Genomic DNA, 22736 nt, shown 5'->3' with positions numbered 1-22736 from the left:
TAGCTACATTCTTTAGCACTGCTAGGATCTGGCAAGCCTAATCTAATATCAACTAGTCCTAATACTTCACTTACCCAGCCTCAACATGGTTTTGGGACACACACACACACACACACACACACACACACACTCCACTGATCATCTAACTTCTACACCAAGACTGTCCTGGGAAAAGAATTAGCCTCTTAAAATCAGCACAGGATAAAACAGATAAACTGTCACACATGATGTTTCACAGAAACAGTGGAAAAGTATCTCTGATTATCGATAACGTGCTTGTTTATATTTTTAAATATACATTGCATCAAAGAGATTACACTATTTTTGGAAAAGTAATTGTCGCATTTTTTTTTTTTTGCCACTTACAAGATATTGTAATACAACTATTATTAACATAGTAACCACAGGCTGCAGTTGGCCGTTATTTACACGGCAGAGGTATTGTAGGTCAGAAATTAGATATGGATTTTTCTATTTCTTTAAACACCAACTAAATCCACAGAACTTAAAATTTCACCTTGAAAGCTCTTAGATGAGTGTCCATAAATTGACAGAACTTTTTAGCATGGCCCTATGAAACACCATGACTGGAAACCAATAGGAGGAAAAATGTGTATATAGGAGAAATTGCTTATGATTTTTCCTTAGAAAAAAAATTAAATATTTTCAGCTTAGACTCATGAATTATATCGGCTTGGTTAAACCTCTGGCATTACTAATCAGGCAAGTAGCACAAACTGGGGAGTTCATTAGCAAGATCATAGAAGTGTCTTTCTGACAGATCATTTGGCATAGTGATAGGAAGGTCAGAAAATTACATTGCCTAAGGAATGTAAGGTAGGTCTGAAGTAGATCATGACTCAAAAGGAGATATTTCCAGAACGGGTCCAGGCTGAAATTAAGCCCAATGTTCCATATTATTTGGGGAAGAAAGATGAGTGAATATTTCCTCTCAGGCAGGAAAATTAACTTTTCTTAATCAACCTTGGCCTAGTGCCACATGAGGTGTGCAGAACAAATCTTCCTTCACAGTTTATCATTTTGATCTCAGCCCCATCTTGGGCAACCTGCTTTTCAATGGGTAAAACTTTTCAGCTCTCTCGATCAGTCATATGATGCTCTAGGAAGCAAGCATTGCTAATTGGGTCAAATTATGTGTGAAGGGTTTACAATATGGATCACTGCCCTTAGGGGATTAAACAGAGATCACTGAAATAATTTCAGCTAAGGCTTTAAAATAATTTTGAAATCACAGTCCCAGGGGTGACCAGGCAGTTCTGTATCTACTCACCCCCGTTCTACAGTACAAACTGGTAGTAATACGCTATACTGTGCTTTAAAAAATGAAATATGTAGAAAAGGATGGGACCATTTGTATTGTCAATTTTATTGAAAAAGTTTTTCTACTTGGGAAAACTCTGGCAAGCCAAAGCAGCCAGTGTTCAATGAGGTTTTACTTTTTAAGCCAATTTTCCAGCCCAGTTGATGGAAGCATGAAGTAGGTCAAGAAGACTGCCCCCAGTGAGCCACTTGGTACACAACAATGATAACACATACCTCTTCTGCAGCTCACTTTTCACTTTACACAGTAAGCATCACTGCTTCCTTGTGCAAGAATGTAGGCCAGATCCTGAGCTGCTATAAACTGATATAAAGTGGTTTCAGCTAAGTCACAACAATTGATACAAGCTGCATATCTGGTGTTAGGATTTTATGTTTGTGACTTAAGATCAGAAAACTTTCAAGAAAAAAAGAGGGGGTGGGTAAGAGAGGAAAGAAAGACTTTATAAAAATCTATTTTTTGGGTTGCAAGGCAGTACTCAAAAGACACTGGTGAGATGCTAATCCCTCTCACACTGAAGCCAGTTGAAGGTTTTGTGTACTGAATACCTCACTAGGAGTGTGCAAAACAGGCCCTATTTGATTCAGATTCAGCCTGAATCAGGGACAGTGATTTGATTCGTCAATTCGGATCACTGTTCCGGATTCGATTCGGCTGAATCCAAATCTGAAGATTCCATGCTGATTTGGAGAATCAGGGATTTGGTTATTGACACAGCTTTAAATGTTTTTTCTACAAACCGTGAGGTATCAGGCGTGGCTCATGAACACTACGATACTGGGGAGGATGGAGCACCCCACAGAAGCATTTGGTGGGGGGGGGCACGTGCTCAGCAGCAAACCTGGAAGTGAACCAGAAGCACTTCTTGTCCACTTCTAAGTCCACTGGGGAGCACGTTGGGGGGCTCCCCTGCACCCCCCAGCTCAGGAATCGGCCATGGGGGGACCCCAGGTGCCCCCCCAAACCCAGGAGGCCCCCCCCCATGCTCCCCAGTGAACCTGGAAGTGGTCTGGAAGTGCTTCTGGACCACTTCCAGCTCTGCTGCCGATCGCGTGGGGGAGCCCCCCGCATTCCTGTGGAACGCTCCGTCTGTCCCAGCATCGCAGCGTTCACAAGCCGCTTGGTACCCTGAAGTATGTAGAAAAAACATTTAAAGCTGTGTCTATGGCCGAATAGCTGAATCTTTCCAAACTGATTTGGAGGGTTCCGATTCGATTCCATTCAGATTCAGAGATTTGGCCATCGAATCGGACCGAATCTCCGCCAAATCGAATCAGCAACTGAAACTTTACACAGCCCTACTCACTAGCTGCTTATTTCCTTACCAGGTTGGGTCCTATTCAGCCCCTCCCTGCTCTTCCATTTTGAGAACTGCTACGTTTGCAAAACCAATGAAATGATTTTAAAGCCCAGTTCTGCAAGGCACTAAGTGCTTTTAATTGCACTCAGCACTCAGGAGATTAAAATTCAGATGCTGTCAATATCGGACAGCACTTTTGAGGATGCTCCTTCATGATTATCCATTTTCAACCTAAATGCCAGGCAGGGAAAGAAGATCCACTCTATATGAAGAGAAAGAGAGTTTTACAATTAAGGTCTATCATGCAATATCTATCTAGATGGATAAAAGCATACTGGGGAGTTGCATCAAATATTGTTTAGCCACATAAAAACTGCTTTAATATTTAAATGGATCCCACAACTGGGCTCTTTAGATTTGCTAGATTCACTAGGGCTATACAGCTATTAACTCACTACATTTCATCTTCAATTCCTCTTCACAGTAGGAGGAACATAAAAATGAGGGTCATCGCTTGGTCATTACATTACCCCTGGCAGAGAAATGTGCTTTGCACAAATAGGGAAATATTTTAGATGTAGAGTGTTGTAAAGTAGATGTGGCAAAATAAAGCCAGAGTAAAAAAAAATAATGGTATTATAATGGTTACTTTGTAGAATAACATTAAGAGAATATGCAGTGCAGCACTGGTCTCTTTATCAAAGAAACCAGTATATTTCATTGTCATCATTTTAAAAGGTCCATTAGGAAGAGTCTTGAAAACGTTTTGCTCAAGGTCACAGCAAAACCAAATGAGATGAAGCAGTAATTCAGAAACATTAAATTGTTTACAGTTAATAAGTACAATAAATAAAGATACAAACATGGACTTTTCAGTAGATTCTTTTATGACCTCTTATTTCTAAGAAAATTGAATGTCAATCAAAGAAACTGATCATCTCTTTAAGTTTACATTTCATCTAACCCATTTTTAAATTTGGGAGATATGGGACTTCCTGCCATGAATACGGATTAGAACTGCAGGAACAGTTCAGTGACAAACCTGCATGAGCCTGACAGGTTAGACAGGGCTGATCTGAACACAGACAGTGCAAATGATATCAAACTTAGCGGGTCAGAAAATTAGCACTGAAAGAGGAAGTCAAATCTCAGTACCTGGAAGTGGAGGAAAGAGGTGATCCTGAAGTACTCCATGTCAGTGCTGACAGAGAGAAGAACATGGGCAAGGGTGAGAAGGTGACTGTAGATCTCAGCCGAGTAATTTTTTTAAGCCAGTGCAAATTAGCTATGAATGCAAAGAAAATGAAAATGTAATCCTGCTGTCCTAATTAATCATTCCTAGAGATAAGCAGCACAGAAAGCAAGGCCAGACCACCCCTCAGCTTTGGGGTGCTTCAAAGTCTGCATCCGGATCTAAATTTTGTGGCCATCCCTAATGATAACTTATCTTTGTAGACCGGCTTTCGTTCCAAAGATTCTCCAGGCACAAAGGCTCCAGTCTGCTCTGGCTGAAGCCCAGTGAATTCAACTTGGATGCAAAAGGTTGTATATCTAAATCTATTTAATTAGCTAAAATAAAGAGACTATTTTTAGAGGGGCCCACTAAAGTGAGCTGGAAAAAAAAAGGAACACTCTTCTTTGCAGAATAGGGACTTTAATTGCTATGGTCACATGACAGCATCCACAACTGCAAAGTAAAAATCAGAATTGCTTTTCCTAACATTGAGCAAGGAACTTTATTAGAATAAGGATCATCATGTTATCTACACAGCTGCCCTGTACTTATCTCTGTGTTTGGCTGCAGAGCACATATCTTCAGATGTGTCCAGGACCTCTAGACATCTGCAAAAGCAAAGAAGTCAGGGGTATGAAGCACTACTTACTTATTCACTATAATGCAGCTGGGAGTGCAATACATCGTTCTGATTGAAAGTGATCCCTATTTAAGCATGCATGGCTGAAAGCTGTAGTCATAACCCTCCCATTTTGCCTCTCCTCACTTTCCTAAGACTCATAATGAAAGTTTTAAAACCTGAAACAATGTTTACAGGATACAAATTAAATTAGTGTAAAAACTAAATCTCAGAAAAGAAAATGTGGATAAAATATATTCCAGAAGAGTAAAGGGAATTCAGCTGTATTATGTTCAGGTAACTTCTGTGTCTTGCTAAGAACAAGTTTTATTAAGGTCAGCAAAATATTACATTCTATTTACTAGCTGAGAGTGGATACCGGAAAAAGGGTTTTTGCAAGCAGTTGTACTAATATTTTGCACGTGGCTGTGTTAGACTCCTGGTTAAATAAAATTGCACGAGGGTGCCTTGAAAGAAGTGACATACCTCTCTAGTTGTTTAATCTGAGATAGGGACTGAATGCCTGTCCAACAGTCATCATTATACATTAAAAGAAATAGTGTTCCATTAACAGTTAAGTAACGACCTCTTGGTAAGTAAATTGTTATCATAACTGCAGACCGTCCACCTTTGTGTACTGACTTTGAGCAGCTGACAACGGGATCAAGAATATCTAATGCTGGCAGACAAAAAAAAAAAAAGAGAAGACAGCAACCCCCAAAACCTCTTGGATACTTTGAAGGCATTTCCTTTAATATTTTGTAGGGTGTCAGCAAAATATTTCATCACAACAACTTTCTATTCCCACTCATGTTGTAACTACAATGAAGGCTAGATTATATGGTCTATCAGGCATAGCCAGGATTTATGTCACACCAGCCCAGGTAATAGCTGAGACATGACATTATGCTCATCCATCCCACTTTCTTAATAATCCCATTTCTCCACTTGGGGAAATGCTTAGTCGATAAAATGTAATGCTGTTAGTATGGTAAACTCATTTTAAAGTTAAGTGCTTGGGTCTGTCTCTGGACCTTTAGCAACAGGAAGACCTCGTTGTGAGAGCGAACAAAGGTCTGGTTTTCTTTTGTATCTGATTAAAGAGAGGGTAAACGCTGGGTTTAAATGATTTTACTTACTAAAGGCCCAATTTCAATCCCAATGAAATCAATGAGAATCCCTTCACTAGTGGGATTTAGATCAGGCTCCAAAGAAATGGACTTTCTTCATACAAAACTAAAAAGAGCTTCCTTTTTAGAGCCTAATTTTTGTTACGTATATTGGACCTTGCACATATAATACTCTCTTTTTGGACCCACCTTATTTCATTCCACTGCTCTGCTACCTTCTAATCCTTTTATCTGTACTCTTGGTTATCTCATTAGTACGGAAAAACCATGAATGACAAAGTTTAGGAACATAGAAGAACTGTCAGACGGAGTCATGAAAGGACATTCCTGAACTATTAAATCCATTACTTCCAAAATAACAATAAAAGTCACCCATCCACAGCTCTGAGTTCCCTGCCATCAATTCAAAATCATCCACATGGAAATTATTCCATTCAAAAGCATAGTCCTGACAGTCTTTCACCTTTAAAAAATGGTGTTTTGAGTGACTAATTAGAGGTTGGCTGAGTAGTCCCACGCATTAGTACAGTTGGCCAACACTTCCCATTCTATGACTCTGTTTCCAGCTGCTTATGACTTTGCCAGGTTTAAGCATTCAAGCTTAAATTTTCCATGCTGAGTGTCTGTCTCCAGTTGAATTGCTCTGAAAATTTTCAGCCAAAACATTTCATCATTCTGAAGAGTTGGGCTAGGAAGAAATCAGTTTAACTTGCCCTTTTAGGATGTTCTGAAACAGTTTCTTTGAAAAGCACTAATGTCCATGTGTTTAAATTTGAGGGCCTTAAATTTTGGCAAGGGAACATCCTTTATGTTAGGGATATATTATTTTTACCTTGCATGATTCACTCAGATTTGGCCAATTTATAAGCCTTTGAAAGAATAGTTTAAACATGCTCTGTGTAGACTTTTTAGAATTGAACTAACTGAAGAGCCCAGTCTCGATCATGCTCCAGTGCTTCATAGCTTCTATAATGCAACCAAACTGCTCATTTATCAATCCTACAGAGTAGCTGTCAGCCCAGGAATATGAGATAAAGTCGAGCCTCTCCTCCCCTATAAGGGATGCTCTGTGCCTGGTTGGGCCACGCTCTAGGACAGAGTAGAGCCTGTTTCTCCTCTGTTTTCAATGACCTCCTCCCAGGGAAAGGGAGGAGAAGCAAGTCATCTGAGTCAAATGCAGAGGCAAAAACTGCATCAGGCATGAAGGAAAGAGTAAATTGTCCTCTGGCGCCTGAAAAGACTGCAACCAAAGATGAAGAAGAAAAAAATATGACTGCGTGGACAAGGTTCCAGTGTGGGAAACTGTCGGGCACTGTTACGTTTGGCTGGGAGGGAGCTGACATCAGAGGAGTTGGAAGCAGAGGAGGTGGAGAAAGGAAAATGTATTGGACAAGGAACAGGAGCAAGGGGAACCCTGGAAATGTCTTGGCACAGAGACAGGGACAAGGGGATTAGGAAAGGAAAATCCCTCTGCTCTTAGCCAATATCTATGAAACCTACAGCAAATTCCCATACAGTGTGGGCCCGCAGAGAGGATGACAACCTCCTGTTGCCATCAGTTATTCTGTTATCTCCAGTGGCAGAGATCTTTGTTGTGGTACTGAAGTTTCCAAGCTTGTTGAAGCCCCATGTGGGTGGCAATATGACACCGTATGATGGAACTGCTGTTTTTTCAGCTTGCTTTTATAAAGCTTGGAAAAGCCTAACTAAAAAAGTCATTAAAGGTAATTACTAAGGCATCAAAATCAAGTACTCAAAGCTTCAGCAGTGCTCATCCGTACAGCCTTAGTTCAGCACCATTGACTGTACACATTAGGACCCAGCTATTAATTACATACATTTTTCCACAGGACCTCTGTATCACGTAGCGCACAACTTGACCAGCTTATTCAATGAGCAGCTATTCAAAGTTATGTTTCCTCCTGGCTATCCAGTTTATGTCCCTGTGCCTTATTCACTGCATACTATTCCAAGCCCACTCTGGTGCCCACCACTGCAGTACTGTATCCAAGTGCTTTGCAAACATCAGTGAATGTATGTTGTCAATGCTCCTGTGAGATGAGAGAATATTATCTCCATTTTACAGATTGGGAACTGGTGCAAAGAGGGCATCCCAATACCATAGGGGTTGCAACTGCAGCTTGTACTGAGGTATCCACTAAAGCATGGATTCCACCCATTTCCAGAATGGCCTCAGCACCACAAATTTTAGGAGATGCTTGGGACTTGATAATTCAGACACTTAGCATTACATAGTATTTCACAGGTGTGGAGTAAGCTCCCTTTAACATCAGCTGGAACTGTGGGTGCTCAGCATTTCTGCAGGTCAGATCATGAGGCACCATACTGTCCAGCCAGAAAATAAGGAACGTGCATTTAGTGATACCCTTTGAAAAGTCTAATTTAAGTGACTTGACCACCATTACTTAGAAAAATCACTGGCAAGGGCAGGGACAGATTTCAAGGACAGCATTCAATTACCATAACTTAAAGACTGGACTTTCTCTTCCTGTAGTTCCTGCCTCATTCACCTTCCAGCTTCTACAGAAAAATAAAGCAGGGATCCATATAGACAATAGCTTCTGTCAATATATAACCTAATTATCCCCTATTGCTGCTCAATCCGAAGCAATGAATGAAGCAGGAAAATAAATAGTATTCCATGTGATTATGTAACTAAAGGCTGTATCATAATGTATCAAGGAGATTGAAATGAGGTTGCAGGGGCAACCCTAATTCCATCAGTTCCTAGCTTTTGAGAGTTTGATTTTGAAACCTTAAAAAATGATCGCAGGATTGTAGGACACTAGAGCTGGAAAGGACCTCATGAGATCATCATCTAGTCCAGCCCCCTGCTCGAGGCAGGGTCTTTTCTTGCAGTTTGTACGGGTCTTCGTGTACAAAGCAGAACAGATAAGCTAACCAGTGTCCTGTTCCCCTTATAAATCCCCACACCTCCATTCGCTCTGCAATGCATAGACTCCTGATTAAAAAAAGTAAGGCCTGGCTATGGTAGTGTTCATGTCATCAGAAGCAGCTAATATGTTAAGCATATAAGTAAACTTCAAAGCTTAAAAATACACTGTGCTAATACAGTATGTCACAGTATTAGTAACAGGGGTAGTGTTATTTTGGTGCTAGGAGCCTGAATCATGGACCAGAGACCCATTGTGCTAAGATCTGTACAAATGTAGGACACGGATACCCAAGGCATTTCTAATCCAGCCATCTCTGTCGAACATGGGCTCCAGAATCTCAGGACAACTCTCCCCTTACCCCAAGCGCTATCCCTCCAAGTTTTAAAACAGTTTTGCAGGCCCACTGCCAAGCCTGAAATAACAGGGCTTCCTCTGAGCTCCTCCCCACTACTTCTGGAAAAATCACATTTTTTCATCTTTTTAGCCTTCTCTGTTGCCCACATTCCCAATGTTGCTTTTGACTGAGGGTTTTATTTGCTAGGGCTGGGGTACCATGCAGACGACAAGTTTGTTGCTCTTTCTTTGACAGTAGTGCCTCATAGTCTTAACTGACAGAAAGACTCCCACTGTGCTTGGAAGTGTACAACATTCAGTACCAGATTTGCCCGGCTCCAAAGAATTTACCAGGTAAAATGACTTTTCCCATCTAAGACTGAGAAAAGGAACACAGAGGCAAAATGACCTGCCCAAGATCACATAACATATCAGTGACAGCAACAGGAACAGACTCCAGCTCCCTGAATTCCCGGTCTAGGGGCCTGCCCTTCACATGGAAGTCAAGTAGTACTCTGCAATGTTTGTTGCAAGCATGTAGTGACACACTGGGTGCAACGTGTGCAATTAATGCGAGGCAATAAACTACGGCATATATCACACCAGAGTTTATTGCTCCCAGGTCCTGCATTTACCTATGCACCCAGAACCATAGCACATTGAGCGGGGTCAGAGCTGGCAGGGGGGCTGGGTGATCAGCCTGCCAGTCCAGGGCTGCTCCAACCTGGCTCAACGTGCTGCGGAGGGGCTGGCTGGGGCACGAAGATGCTCCAGTGCAAGGCTAGCCAACAGGCAGCCCCCACTGAACACCCTCACGCCCCAGCCAGCCCCATCAGTATCTACAAATAGGTACTAACCTGCAGTGGAGTTAATTAGTTTCCTACAGCCTAATAGGGCTGCACGTGTAGATGCTGAGACACTACTGTGGACCTAATTAGGCAGCTCCCCAGTAAATGTCTCATGTAGATATGCCCACTGACATGTAAACCTGTGAATCTAAGAAAAAAAATAGCTCGTTCATTTTTTAAAGCCAGGCTGTCATTTACATGATGATAGTTAGTTTAGGAAAAGCATGTAGATATTCACTGCCAAGTGCAGCCAAAAAGGACAGGGGAAAAAAATGCATGGCTAGAAACCAAAGGCTTTGCTCTTCCTAGATAACACACTGTTTACCAACAGCAAACTAGGTTAGAAAAAAGGGATTTATGCAAATGTTCTTAATTTAATAACTTTGATCAGATATGGCTTTGTTTCTTCCATGTAATTTGTGTTATACAAATAGAACACAAGAGCTTTTTTTCCACCGTAGGAAATGAGAATTATTAAACATTGCACTGAAAAGCAGAGGAATGTGTTTGTTGACATGAAAAATGGTCCTGCGGATACAAAAGCCTTTGTATGTTGATTGTAAAATGCCAGAGCTATTTAGAAAGTGATTGCAGAAGGAAAAAATTCTTTTCCAACAAGCCCTGGTTTTTCCTCAACCACCCATCTGATTCAAGCATACATCTTGAAAGTATTTATGGCTGTGTTTTTAACTGTGACACTGGGTCAATACCCAAAAACATCCTCACTTCATATTGATGTGGTTACTTGCTAGGAGGCATAAAGGAAGCAAAGGATTTCCTCTTGGTTTTATTCTTGAATGCTCAAAATGTTTCCTGAAGTAAACAACACTAACACCATCTGGTTCTTCTAAAACACAAATGGGTCAACAGTAGCAACCAGTGAATGGAAAATACAGGGTTAAAGCCATAAAATGAAATATATTGTCATCGGAAAGAAGAAAAATACGTATGTGTATGCTTTGCTGGAGTATACACTACACAGCATTAGAAGTCTTCAGACATTGTGTCTCTGCCTTTGTATATTTTGCTTCGTAGCAGCAAAATTTACAGGTTTAGCTGCCAGCTAGTTAGAGGCACCTTCAAGCAGCTCCCTCATTTGCAAATTTAAAATACAGTTTATTCTACTCCTTATCTTTAACTATTCTAAGCTATTGATTTACAGCTCAGGAGAATCTTTGCAGGCCTGAAGGAGAAAGGCAGGGAAGCATAAAAGCTGAAACATTTTCATATGGAGGTGGGTGTCTGTCTTTTATCCCAAACTCTTCAAAAACCATAGAGGAGCAGAGAATGAAAGTACAGCCAGCTCTGAGGCACGGGGCTGCAGCCAACCAGTGCACAGGAAGTCAGTGAAGAGGAAATATTTGGCCCAGGACATGGAAGCAGATCACTTCTCTTGTAAAGCGGGTCATGGCATTGTCAGTGTCCACGGAGCGCAGATGGAAACTTAAATGTTGAAGGTCAAGTCCTAAGGAGGGCCAGTGGCATTGCATTCAGTTTACCTCACTCAAAAGGAAAAACTGACACTTGATCTGGATTTCACCTCAGCCATCCTCTCACACATACCTAAAATGGTTTGTTAATTTACTCTAACGAGCCTAGTAGCAGATCCAGGAACAGGGCAAGGAGGGTGCAGCCCCCCCACCAGCACTTTGGCTGTACCGCAAAGACGCGGTGAGCTCGAAACTGGCTGCCAGTCAGCGTGAGCCCCTGCCAGAGCGGCATATGAGCAGCGAGCTCTGAGCAGGGTCCCGCCAGAGCCTCTGCTTTGGTGTGGCTCCAGAGCCTGGGGGGTGAGCGCCACTGCTGTTCACCTTTCTCTTCCTTTGCCATCTCTACTGAATTCAGTTGCAAGGGAAAGGAAGGGACATGCGCTCACACTCCCAGCTCCTGATATTCAAAAGCAAGACCTCCAGCCAGACCCCACGCTGAGAGCTCGCACGTGGCACAGCAAAGCGGGGTGCGACCACACTACTACACCCTCTCTGGATCCTCCCCCGAGTAAGCCATATCCAGCATTGCCCTCAAACAGACTTACTTCATCAATGGTGCAGTAGGCAGATTTCTCCAAATCTTCCTTTGGAGGAATGAGTGTTGGACGGTCTTTATTCTTGCTCATAAATGAAGGGGAAAAAACATGACATTTGTGAGAGACAAAAAACACCAAACGATAAAGTGGGGAGGGGGAAGTCTCTGCTCTTAGAACATCTCTTTAAACGATGGCAAGGCTTGACTTTCTCAGCACTGTTAAAGCCACAGATATCTTTGACCTTACCAACAGTTGGAGATTAAGCAGGTGGGAAAAGATGGAAAATCTTTGAGTGGAACTAGGGGAGACAAATAAAGGAATCCAGTTGAAAAAAGAAATCCAGGTGCTGAGAAGTGGTAATAAACCCGATGGCTGACTGGAGTAATTTGCTGATCTACTCTAAACCGAGCACTGCTGCTCAGGAAAGGAGAAAAGAGAAGTCGGCCGTTAAGCAAAATTTTCTGAAAAAGAGAAGCCCATTCAGACAAAATGCTTCAACTCCATAAAGAGACATACCTGTAGACTGGGAGATTGTATCCTGGAAAACAGACACTCAGAAGAGATCCCACAAGTCATAATAAATAAGCAATTCAATGAGTTCCCATTCTGATCCTAATGTGATCTTTGGATACATAAATTTGGGTGTAGTGAGTACAAGTAGAAAGATGATTTTAGCATTGTATGCAGCACTGATGAGACCAATAATAGAAAACTGCATACAGTTCTGCTACCCATCATTTACAAAAAGATCCTGAAAAATTAGAGAGGTGAAGAAAAGAGCCACTAAAATGATATGAGGACAGAAGGAAAATGCCTTACAATGAGAAACTTAAATAGCTCAAGCCATTTAACTTATCAAAAAGGGAAGAAATTGATCTCAGCATATAAGTACAGACATCACGGAGAGAAAATACCAGGCATTAAAGGCTTTTTCTTCTAGTCGAAAAAATCATATCAAGAACCAATGGCTAGAAGCTAAACCAGACAAAAGCAAGTCAATAACAAGGCACACATTTTTAACAATGATGGTGATGGACAATTACAGCGAACTGGCAAGGGAAGTGGTAGATTCTCCATCTCTTATGTGCCCCAATCAAGGAAGACAGACATTCAAGTTGTGCTTTGGTCAAGTGAAAGTTGCTGGGTTCATTACAGGATAACCAGCTGAATTGCAAAGACAGGAAGCTGCACTTGATGACTTAGTGATTCTTTCTGGCTTTAAACTCCATGAAGCTACAAAGAATAATATAAAAATGACTGCAGTTTAAGGTGCATACTTAAAACTAGGAACATTTTAAAGGGAAAATAAATGTAATAGGATGGACTTGGACATTTTACCTACAGAGTAAGGTTTACAGAACACTGATAAGGATCAAGGTCATTGACTGAAGTTTTTTCTACAGCATTTGGTGTCCCTGTAATGTTTCAGTCTCTTCCAACCATCTGGCTAATAAATTCTATTTCCTGTTTTGTTTGGAACTGCTACTATGTTCTGAACGTCTTGCATCTGAATTTTGCTGAAAAACATTGCTTCAAGGAGCATTATTACATTTATGCATATCACAAACTCAAAGAAGTCTCACTTGCTTTTTTAAACAATATTATAGCTTTTAGGGAAATTATTTTATTTTTATCCCCTATAACCATTTGGACCAAAAAAGTTTGGCAGAATGCTGCAGGTGCTTGATAAAATTTCTCTTTTCAGCAACCTCAACACAAAACTGTTTGGTTTAATATAGTGGGCGGAGGAAGTCAAGATTGTATCGCCAAAAGATAGTTGGATGAGTTCTAAACATTTGTGCAAAAAGTGCCTGTAACGGTCACAAACCCACTGGGGTGGCGGTGACACCTCCTAGTAGGGCTGCGGCTCCTGTCTGACTCATGCTTATGGCCTCTCCCTCTAGTTCACTCTCCCACCATGCCTTGATCTTACTATTAAAGAATGATTAAGGGAGGCTCCCAACAGACCTCGGAGTGAGCTTTGATTCTGATATTTCCCTGCCAACTTGACGAGGCACCTGTAGGGCACCTGTAAGCTTAGGGGCAAAGTGTGGGGCTCCTTTTCCTCCCCTACACCACACCCCAAGCCTTGTGGATGTTATCCTAACATTGTTCTCTCCTGTTGGGACTTCAGCCTCCTCAGTCTCTGCCCCTTTACTCTCACTAGGCCTTTTAGCCTAGGCCCACTGCATCGGACCTGGCTTTGAAGCACTAGCATCCATCTATTGCCTTCAGTCTCCTGCCCCCTGGTCACTGCCAGGCTCCTAACCCACTACGGTTGACCTGGCTTTGAAGCACTAGCATCCATCTATCGCCTTCAGTCTCCTGCCCCCTGGTCACTGTCTGCCAGGCTCCTAACCCACTATGGTTGCACTCTTCTGGCGGCGCTACGGTTGCACTCTTCTGGCAGTGGGCCCTTGGCCCCTATCTCACCGTGCCCCTTGCAGGCACTGGGCCCCTGGAGCCAGTCTATTCTGTAGCCTTGCACTGCCTGATCACTGGGCTCAACAATAGCTCAGGTCTTGAGCCCACCCATGACAAGGCTCAAAGCAATCATGTGCCTCACAGGCACTATTCGGACCTCCAAAACCACCCTTACAATCCCAGCCCAAACCACCGGTATAAATAGTAACAAAACTATAAGCCCCTGGGCTATAACAGAAACACAACACCAGCTGAAACAGCTCTCTCTAACCCTTTAAGAGGTCAGACTTTTTTTTATCTCCTCATGGGCATATCTTCCCACCCAGAACTATTCCCTAGCCTATATACTCAACCCTCTTAGGCTCTCAGACCCTCCAGTAGGCACCGCAACCCTCTGGGGTTAACAACCCCAAGGCCACTTGCCCATAAAAGCCCACTCTTTCTCAACGCAGAGCATTTGCCTCAATTCCCCGGTTTTGAGTCATTCAGTGCAAACCAGGTTCATTCAGGAACACAGCTGCCTTGCAGCCAGGAGCTCCTCCCTGCGTGGTGGCTGGGGAGAGACTACCTGACTGGTGCGGGCTCTGGGCTTATATAGATCCAGCCTAAGCCCTCTTCCGGTCAGGTGAGCCTCCCATTAGCTCCTCTGTGCCACCTGCAAGCACTCTCTCAGGCTGCTTGGTCCCAAAGAGGAGCAGGCATATCCCAATGCCCTGCTACAATGCCCACTTTGTTTTAAAACCAGATTTTGCCCAGAAAGTGTTTTTGTAAAACATGCTTGACTGACTTTAGCTTGGCACCATTTCTGTTCTCTAGCAGTGTAGGCGTAACAACGCAAGTGTTTGTTTCAAGAAGGATGTGGACAGATTAGAAAGAGTCCATCATAGAGCAACAAAAATGATTAGGGGCCTGCGAAGCAAGACGTATGAGGAAAGGCTGAAAGAATTAGGGTTATTTAGTCTGGGGAAGAGAAGACTGAGCAGGAATTTGATAACAGTCTTCAAATACCTGAAGGGCAATTAAAAAGAGGATGGAGATGGGCTTTACTCTGTGGCCACAGGGGACAGAACTAGGAATAATGGCCTCAAGCTGCAGCAGAGGAAATTTAGGTTGGAGATTAGGAGGAACTTTGGGTGTTTTTACATGTCTTCTGCGGATACCAGGGGGGTGCTTTAATTAAAGCTGTTCCGAGAGCCGCTCTAATCGAAGGGTCTGCAGAGTCTCATGTATCAACATCCCTGTGCTTCAAAATGGCTGTGGGGGCATTTTAAGTACAGCGCATCAAATGAGTCCTAGTTAAAGCACCCCCACCACCATTTTGAAATGTGGGGATGCTAATACGTGAGACGTGGAGGCTGCTGGAGTGCGCTAATTAGCATGCTCCAGCGGACTGATGAATCGAGTCTGCTCCGATGCATTGTAATTACAGCATGTCAAAGCAGCCTCCCCGAATGTCTACAGGCAATCTTTCTGATTATGAGGGTGGCCAACCATGGGAACAGGCTATTTAGAAAAACTGAGGAATCTCCATCCTTGGAAGTTTTCAGGAGCAGGTTGAACAGACGCTTGACTGAGATGGCTTAAGGTGATGTTGCCTTGAGCAGGAGGCTGGACTAAATGACCTTCTGAAGTCCCTTCTAGCCCTGCTTTCCTATGATCCTATGGCAGAAAAGGCTTGTCACTAAAAACAAAAAAAAAACAAAACCTAGAAAATTAGAGTTTTTCGTAACTCTGCCAAAGGTTGCCTGAGTGACCTTAATCAATTCACTTATCCTCTCCATGTCTCCTAAAATAGAAGTAATCTTTTAACACTCGGAGGTAGATGACTTATGTACTTCAAGATGTATTTAGGTGTTTCAGATCAACTGATGAAAGGTCAGGCAGATTTTCAATTCCTAATTCTAGTCTTTCACCCGGAGCTTGAAAATAGAGTTAAAGTTGTGTACAGTCACTTACTCCTTTAGAATAAGTGGGGCTGGGATTTTCAAAGGATCCTCTGGGAATTACAATCCTGTTGAGATGCACTAGGAAGTGAACACTTCTGAGAATGAAGCTTGTGTGTTCCTGGAGATGTACACTGTTTCTTGCATAGTAGTACTTAGGATCAAATTATTATATTTATCTTTGCCTTCTTTTTACTTTAGGAAAGGTTTATTGTCTAGCTTCTGCCTCCTTCCCCACCCCCTCATCTACCCAAGTGTCTCACCATTAATGGCAGATAAATACCTAATGAGTAGATTGGACATTTATCTCTCCCTCTCCATCTGGACTTCATGGGCTTTGCTAGATCCTTATTAGATTTGGGTGCAGATTATTGACTTAGGTATATGAGGCTATTGTAACCTCATCTCAGGGTAAAAGGAAGAGGAGGAGGTGAAATGTAATTCAGTTCTTGTTCTCTGTGCTAGGTTAAGTCAATAAAAAGTTTGAAAATGCAACCAAAAGAAACCAATAAAGAGAAAGTTAATAATTGTGTCCCATACCAAACACAGCACTTTTATGAGCACTGGGAAGCAAAGGACCTTAGATGGATTATAAAGGCTGAAGCTTTCCCTATATTAGCTCTAAAATGTGCTAGTAAAAAGGGTATAGTGTTAATAAAATGAAAAACTACTCAGAGGGCAAAATGACATCCATTTATGGAATAGGAATACTTTTATCACCGCTCAATAAAAGGAGATCTGTTGCTTATGATTAAGTTATTTCTGCTCATATTAAATGGCCATATTGGCACACGGAGTTCCAATAAAATTGGAGCACAGCACATACAAAGATCTGCTGAGCATTTTGAAGGCTCTCTGTGACTGAGGCACAGAAGTGTCACTACAACTTAGTCATTTGGGGGCTAAATCCACAAAGGGACTTAGAGACAGTAGCATGTCTTTGTAGCATGCTCCACTCGCCCTCAGTCTTCACAGCTGAGTTTTGGCATGGAATTCAAATGCAAGACCAGCTTGTAATGAAGAAGGGCAGGCGGGGGGACTGAGACATGATGAGCAGTAGGAGAACTAGCAATGCTTACATAAAAAGAAGTGTAGGACTTCATTTAGCACAAGAAGTTGATTATATTGAAAGAAGCCATACAGGCAATCCCATGGCAGCACAGACTATACTTCAGCCAGGGCCTCAAAGGAGGATTTAGCAATAAGGAGATTCCACACCAATTTACTCCTTAGCTTCAGCTGAGATGGCCAATAAGGATGTACTTGCCTGGATGGATTTTTAGGTTGTCAGCACTTGTCCATTAGGGACTGGGCTGAGACCAATGGCTCAAATGAGCAACAGGTAATGGTATTCAGTACTCTGAGATAAAGCCTCTTATTTTTTGTAAACAAAACTACCTGGGATGGAGTTTAGAAGACATGAACAGTCTGTGTTACTACATCCACAGCCAATTCCTGGCCAGACACTTTCCACAGCATACGATACTCTTCAAGAGGAAGTGTCCAGAACCCATGACCTGGAGACATACACTTTTTCTAAAGAGCTGGAGCACCTGTAACTACCTTTATCTGCCCACGCTGTGTGATTTCTGGTGCACTGCCATGAAAATAAACAAGTTACACCGACACCCCATTCCTTCACACCCTATTTTCACGAAGAGATGGAAACATACTGATGCAGGCATAGAAATTATTCCAGCAATAAACTAGTGAGTGAAGTGCCTGAGCCAGCTCTGGGTCTGCTCCAGCTGGTAGAGAGGGAATCGAGGAGGGAGGCAACTTTGTTGGTTATGTCTCAAATGGGTATTTGATGTTTCTTAATATTTTCCTGTGTTCTAGATATTTCCTAATATCAAGAACACACCTTCTCTTTTTCCTAACAGGCTCAAAAGAATCCCCTTGTGTCAGTCCCGCTATCCTTTCCAGAGCCAGATATCTCCTCTCACCCCACCGCTATTTCTGCCCCTATACCAAAGGGTGTATGCATCCTGAGGACACATCCTGAGGATTGAGCCCCATGTGCCAGAATTGGGCCCAGCTGCCTCTGCCCAGCTCTGTGCACCCAGATAGGGCCTTGAGTGCCCTCGGCTGGCCCCTGCATGCTGGGATCAGGCCTTGGTACCCCTGCCCAGACAATATGCCAGAATCAGGCCCTGAGGCCCCATGCCAGGCCCTCCCAGCCCTGTGCACTGGGATCAGGCACCACACCCCAGGATTGGGATCTGGGGTCCCATGTTGCCCCTGCCTGGCCCTGTACATTGGAATTGGGCACTGGGGCCCAGCACTGCTCTGCTCCTGCCCCCCCCTCCCCCCCGGGATCAGGCCTCGTGCTGCTCCACACACCTGATCTAGTGCACAGGGCCTGGGACTCCCCATTGGTCCAGAAATTTGGCGGGGGGGACACGACACACAGTGCCACCACTTGCTTGCCACCAAGTTTTCAAACCCAGGCCAGGAGCTGGATATGGCCTGTGGGCCAGGGGCTGAGTACCTCTGAGCTAGTTTAAGGCTATTTTAGATAGCTCTGCATTAGAGAGTAGTGTATACACTGTTTCTTGTGCCGTCAGGGTGTTATTGTGCAGTAATTTACTGCACAGTAAACCAGCCCTGGGCAGGCATCTACACATGCAGCCATTTGGGAGCAGATTTGCTCCTTATGGCTGCAGCCTGCCACCTCCAGGCCCCCTCCAGCCCTGCTCCACCCCCTGCAGCAGCCAGGAGGAGCTGGAGGCTCTGGCCACAGCTACTAGGGTGTCAGGGGTACTGTTTAAAAGCCAGCCCCCCATGGTAGTCCCTGGCCACCTGCATTCCTGGCCTGGAGCAGTCTGCATGCTGGCACAGCCCTCTATGACTGTCTGCAGAACCCATCAGTCTCGGCCCCGTCTGCCCCACGCCGCATAGCTAGGCTCACTGCTGCATCTGAGACCCTGTGTCCCCATGCTGATGACAACCAGCCCCTGGACTGCTGCCTGGACCATGGATGCTGATGCACACATGGATGCTGCCATGGATGCCATCCACAAGCTCCTGCAGCTCCAGCCCCGCTGCCTGTGGGCCTGCCCTGTCAGCCAGGACTGGTGGCTACACATCATCCAATGCACCTGGGATGACAAGCAGTGGCTGGACTCATTCTGGATGACCCAGGCCACTTTCCAGGAGCTCCTCAATCAGCTCTGCCTGCACCTGCAGCAGCAGTCTACCACCACGTGGCCTCCCCTTTCCACAGAGATCTAGCTGCTCAAGCTGGCTACACCCACCAGCCTGTGCTACATTGGCCACCTCTTTGGCATGGGCAGGACAACCATCGGCGAGGCCATCCTGAAGGTCTGTGGCACCCTCCAGGTCATGTTGGGGCATGCTGTGCTCTGAGTCCATGACCCCGTGGAGGCAGTTGTGGGGTTGCATGCCCTGGGCTTCCTCCAGTGCAACAGGACCCTGGATAGGACCCACATCCCCATCACCTGCCCGCCCCAGGGCAACCACCCATACTACAGTCAGTGGGGCTTCCCCCATTGTCATCTGCTGGCTCCAGTGGTGCTGTTGTTGACCACTGTGGCACCTTCACCAACATCAGCACCAGCTAAGCTGGAAGCACCCATGATGTCTGCATCTTCTGCAACTCTGCCCTGCAACCCTGGTGAAGAGCTTCCTGCCAGGGGTGCCAAACCTCCCTCCACCTGAGCAATGGTTCAAGCAACTCCACATGAATTCTGTGACCGCAGCAAAAGGGTTCTTTCAACATCTATGGATCACCAAGTCCTGAAAAAAATTATTTTAATGACTAGGCTGGGAGTCCATGTTAAAGAGATGCAAAAACAAATCATACATCATGGTGTTTGCAAAGCATTTTGACATCTGTGGATCAAAAGCACAGCTGGTGCTGGTCATAGCCACCTTTGCTGAAGATAAATGCACTGGCAACCTGCCAGAGTATACACTGCTCAAGATGCTATGGTGAGGAGTGCAGGAGAAGTATTTAAAGCAACATCTGTAAAATACTGATGTAGGTATCTATTACAACAAGCCATTTTCCCTGCTCCCAACTAAAACCATGACTAAACCCAAGGCCACTTCTCTCTCAGTCTGACTTTCCTGCAGCTGCAGTTAGAAACTCTCCTTGCCTCATTAGCCAGCCTCCTAGCTTGTCATCCGCTGGCTTTGCTGACACTTTTTTCCATCCATAATGCTTCATTGGAAGTCATCCTGCTTCAGTGAGAAAATAATGAAGAAAAATTTGCATCTGATGGAGTCTGCTAAGGCCCAAGGCTCAGGTTGGTCTCTTTTGCTGCTCAATTCCTGTAACATCTACATGGAGGTAAAACCCAGTGCTTCTGCAATTCTGAGGTGTCACAGTGCATAGTCAGTGAACACTACCTGGGAATTTGGAATTTGAAAGACTTTAGGGGGACTGGTCTGGAATCCTCCTGCCATCACCCTGTTCTCTACTCTAATACAAATACATGGCAATTCCTCCTCTGTTGGTTTTGCAAGTACTTTGGGGCAGGAATCACATCATCTTAGCAGCTATACAGAGCAATAGTTAGGATACCAGCCTGGAGTTCAAATCCCATACTTTGGGATTGAGCCACTTAGACCCAGATCATGAAAGGGGGCTAGATCCCATAACACCAACTATTGTATTTTCTAGGCTCCTGGCCATGTAGTGGCATTCATAGCCCTACGCTAGGTACTGCATCTCCCTATACAACGTACGAAGATAGCCAGGCACCTCTGAATAGGCTGTACAGCAACCAAGACACTGAGCAAGGAGCTGGCCAAGTTGCCCAATAGGAAATGCTGAAGACAGAGCTTTGTCTTAAATACTATGCCTCCCTTCTGTCCTGGACGTCAGCTGCCTTTCACAGCACTATACGGAAGGGTTTCCTTCCATTTGGTATTCTCATCAGTCAACCCTCCCCTGAAAGTAGGCACCAAAACTTTTTCTCCCCAATCCCAAAGGGGGGTTGCACCCTTTTAACCAAGGACCCTGCTGTTAGAGTACACCATAGAGGTTTAGGAGACTGGGGTTCAATTCTGTCCTCTGCATGACAGGTTGAAACTCCCACCTCCCAGGAGGCTTACCACCAGGTTAAAGGCTATGCAAGGTGAGACTGGCCCTCACCACATCCTGTTTAAATATCCCATTCAAAAGTGAACTACTTCTATTCTTGCTGGCCAAAGAGAGAGCGTGTCCCAACCCAGTAGTCAGGACATTCACTGGGAGGGGGGCAGAGTTCCAGACTCCGGCTCCAAGGGGCCTTTAAACATTTATCCAGTCCTTGAAGCAGACACATGAACCCAAATCCCCTCTACCCGGGTGAGTGACCTAATCATTTGGTCACAGAGTCATGCTGAGGCTTGCAAGTGCTCCTCTCTTTCTCTGCCCCACTTAATCTTTAGGTATTGCATGCAGAGGGGAGCAGTTCCATCAGGAGGATGGGAGTATCCCTATCCCCAAATGGCCTCTAGCCAGGTGATTGAAGTGCTCACGTCAAGTTAGAGATGAGAGCGTGTCCCCTCAGGCAGCCGAGGGAATTAGACCCAGGTGTCCTGCATTCCAACCTGCTGCAGAAACAGAGGGCTCAGCAACCCCAGCCCTATCCTTTGAAAGGAAGGAACAGCTGCAATTGTGTTTTGCACCAAGCCCAGCCCAGCAAACATGCTCTGGGAATGCCTATCACGCAGGGCCCACAGGGCAATGAAGCAGAGGAACCACCTGGCCTCTGGATCCCGACAGGGCTCAGGCACAGGATAGGTAGAGAGCCTGTAGAGAAAGGCACTCTGGGCAGGCCCAGAAGCAAAGCATTAGGTGCCTGAAAACATAGAGACAAAACGAGATGCCCATGCATTCTAGGCACTAATCCCAAATAGGCAACAGCTAAGTAGCAGCTTTAAGGATTGACAACTAATTCCCCACATAAATCTCACTTGAAGACATAACTTCTTTTGTTCTTTCTTCCGGGCTGAAGTTTCTGTCACTAGTTTTCCTGTCGATGAATTGAGGAGGTCGGCACTTCCCTATCTCACAAGAGACCACAACGTTAAAAACTACGGCACCCAGATACTATGGTTTTGGCATTATTTCTAAAATCGTGCATACCCAGGCAGGACCCCAGGACTGACCAGATAGTAGCACAACACAAGTTATTTAAACTTCTGGTTGTAACATGTTTTTTTTGTTAGCAGTCTTAGTTCAAGGGCTCCCACACTGGTAGTACAGCGAATGCATACCAGAAATGCTCTAGTAATAAGAACTTCCTGTGACATTCACAAAGCGGGATTGTAGACAGCAATTTCACTGATCACTAAAGCAGTAAGTAAGAATGCCAAGCATGCACAACCAAACACCAACTGAGGCTGATCTGTAAACCCAGTTAGCATACATGCTGATTCAAGCCTGCTCCAAAAGCATTTTACTGAAGCATGAGCTCCCATCAACACCCTGAGAGTGAATTTCTTGCTTTTATTTGTAAGAACAACCTGAAGAGACTTCTCAGTAACAAACCACTTCTCATCAGGCACCTCTTGCTGAGATAAAGACAGTCTATAATTGCATTTCTGAATGGTTATGGTGTATTGGGGGGGGGGGGGGGGGGGGGGGCCGGCGCGAGCCTTTCTC

Source organism: Alligator sinensis, unplaced genomic scaffold (genome assembly GCF_000455745.1).
Source record: "Alligator sinensis unplaced genomic scaffold, ASM45574v1 scaffold527_1, whole genome shotgun sequence".
Lineage (NCBI taxonomy): Eukaryota > Metazoa > Chordata > Crocodylia > Alligatoridae > Alligator > Alligator sinensis.
This window is presented reverse-complemented; position numbering follows the sequence as displayed.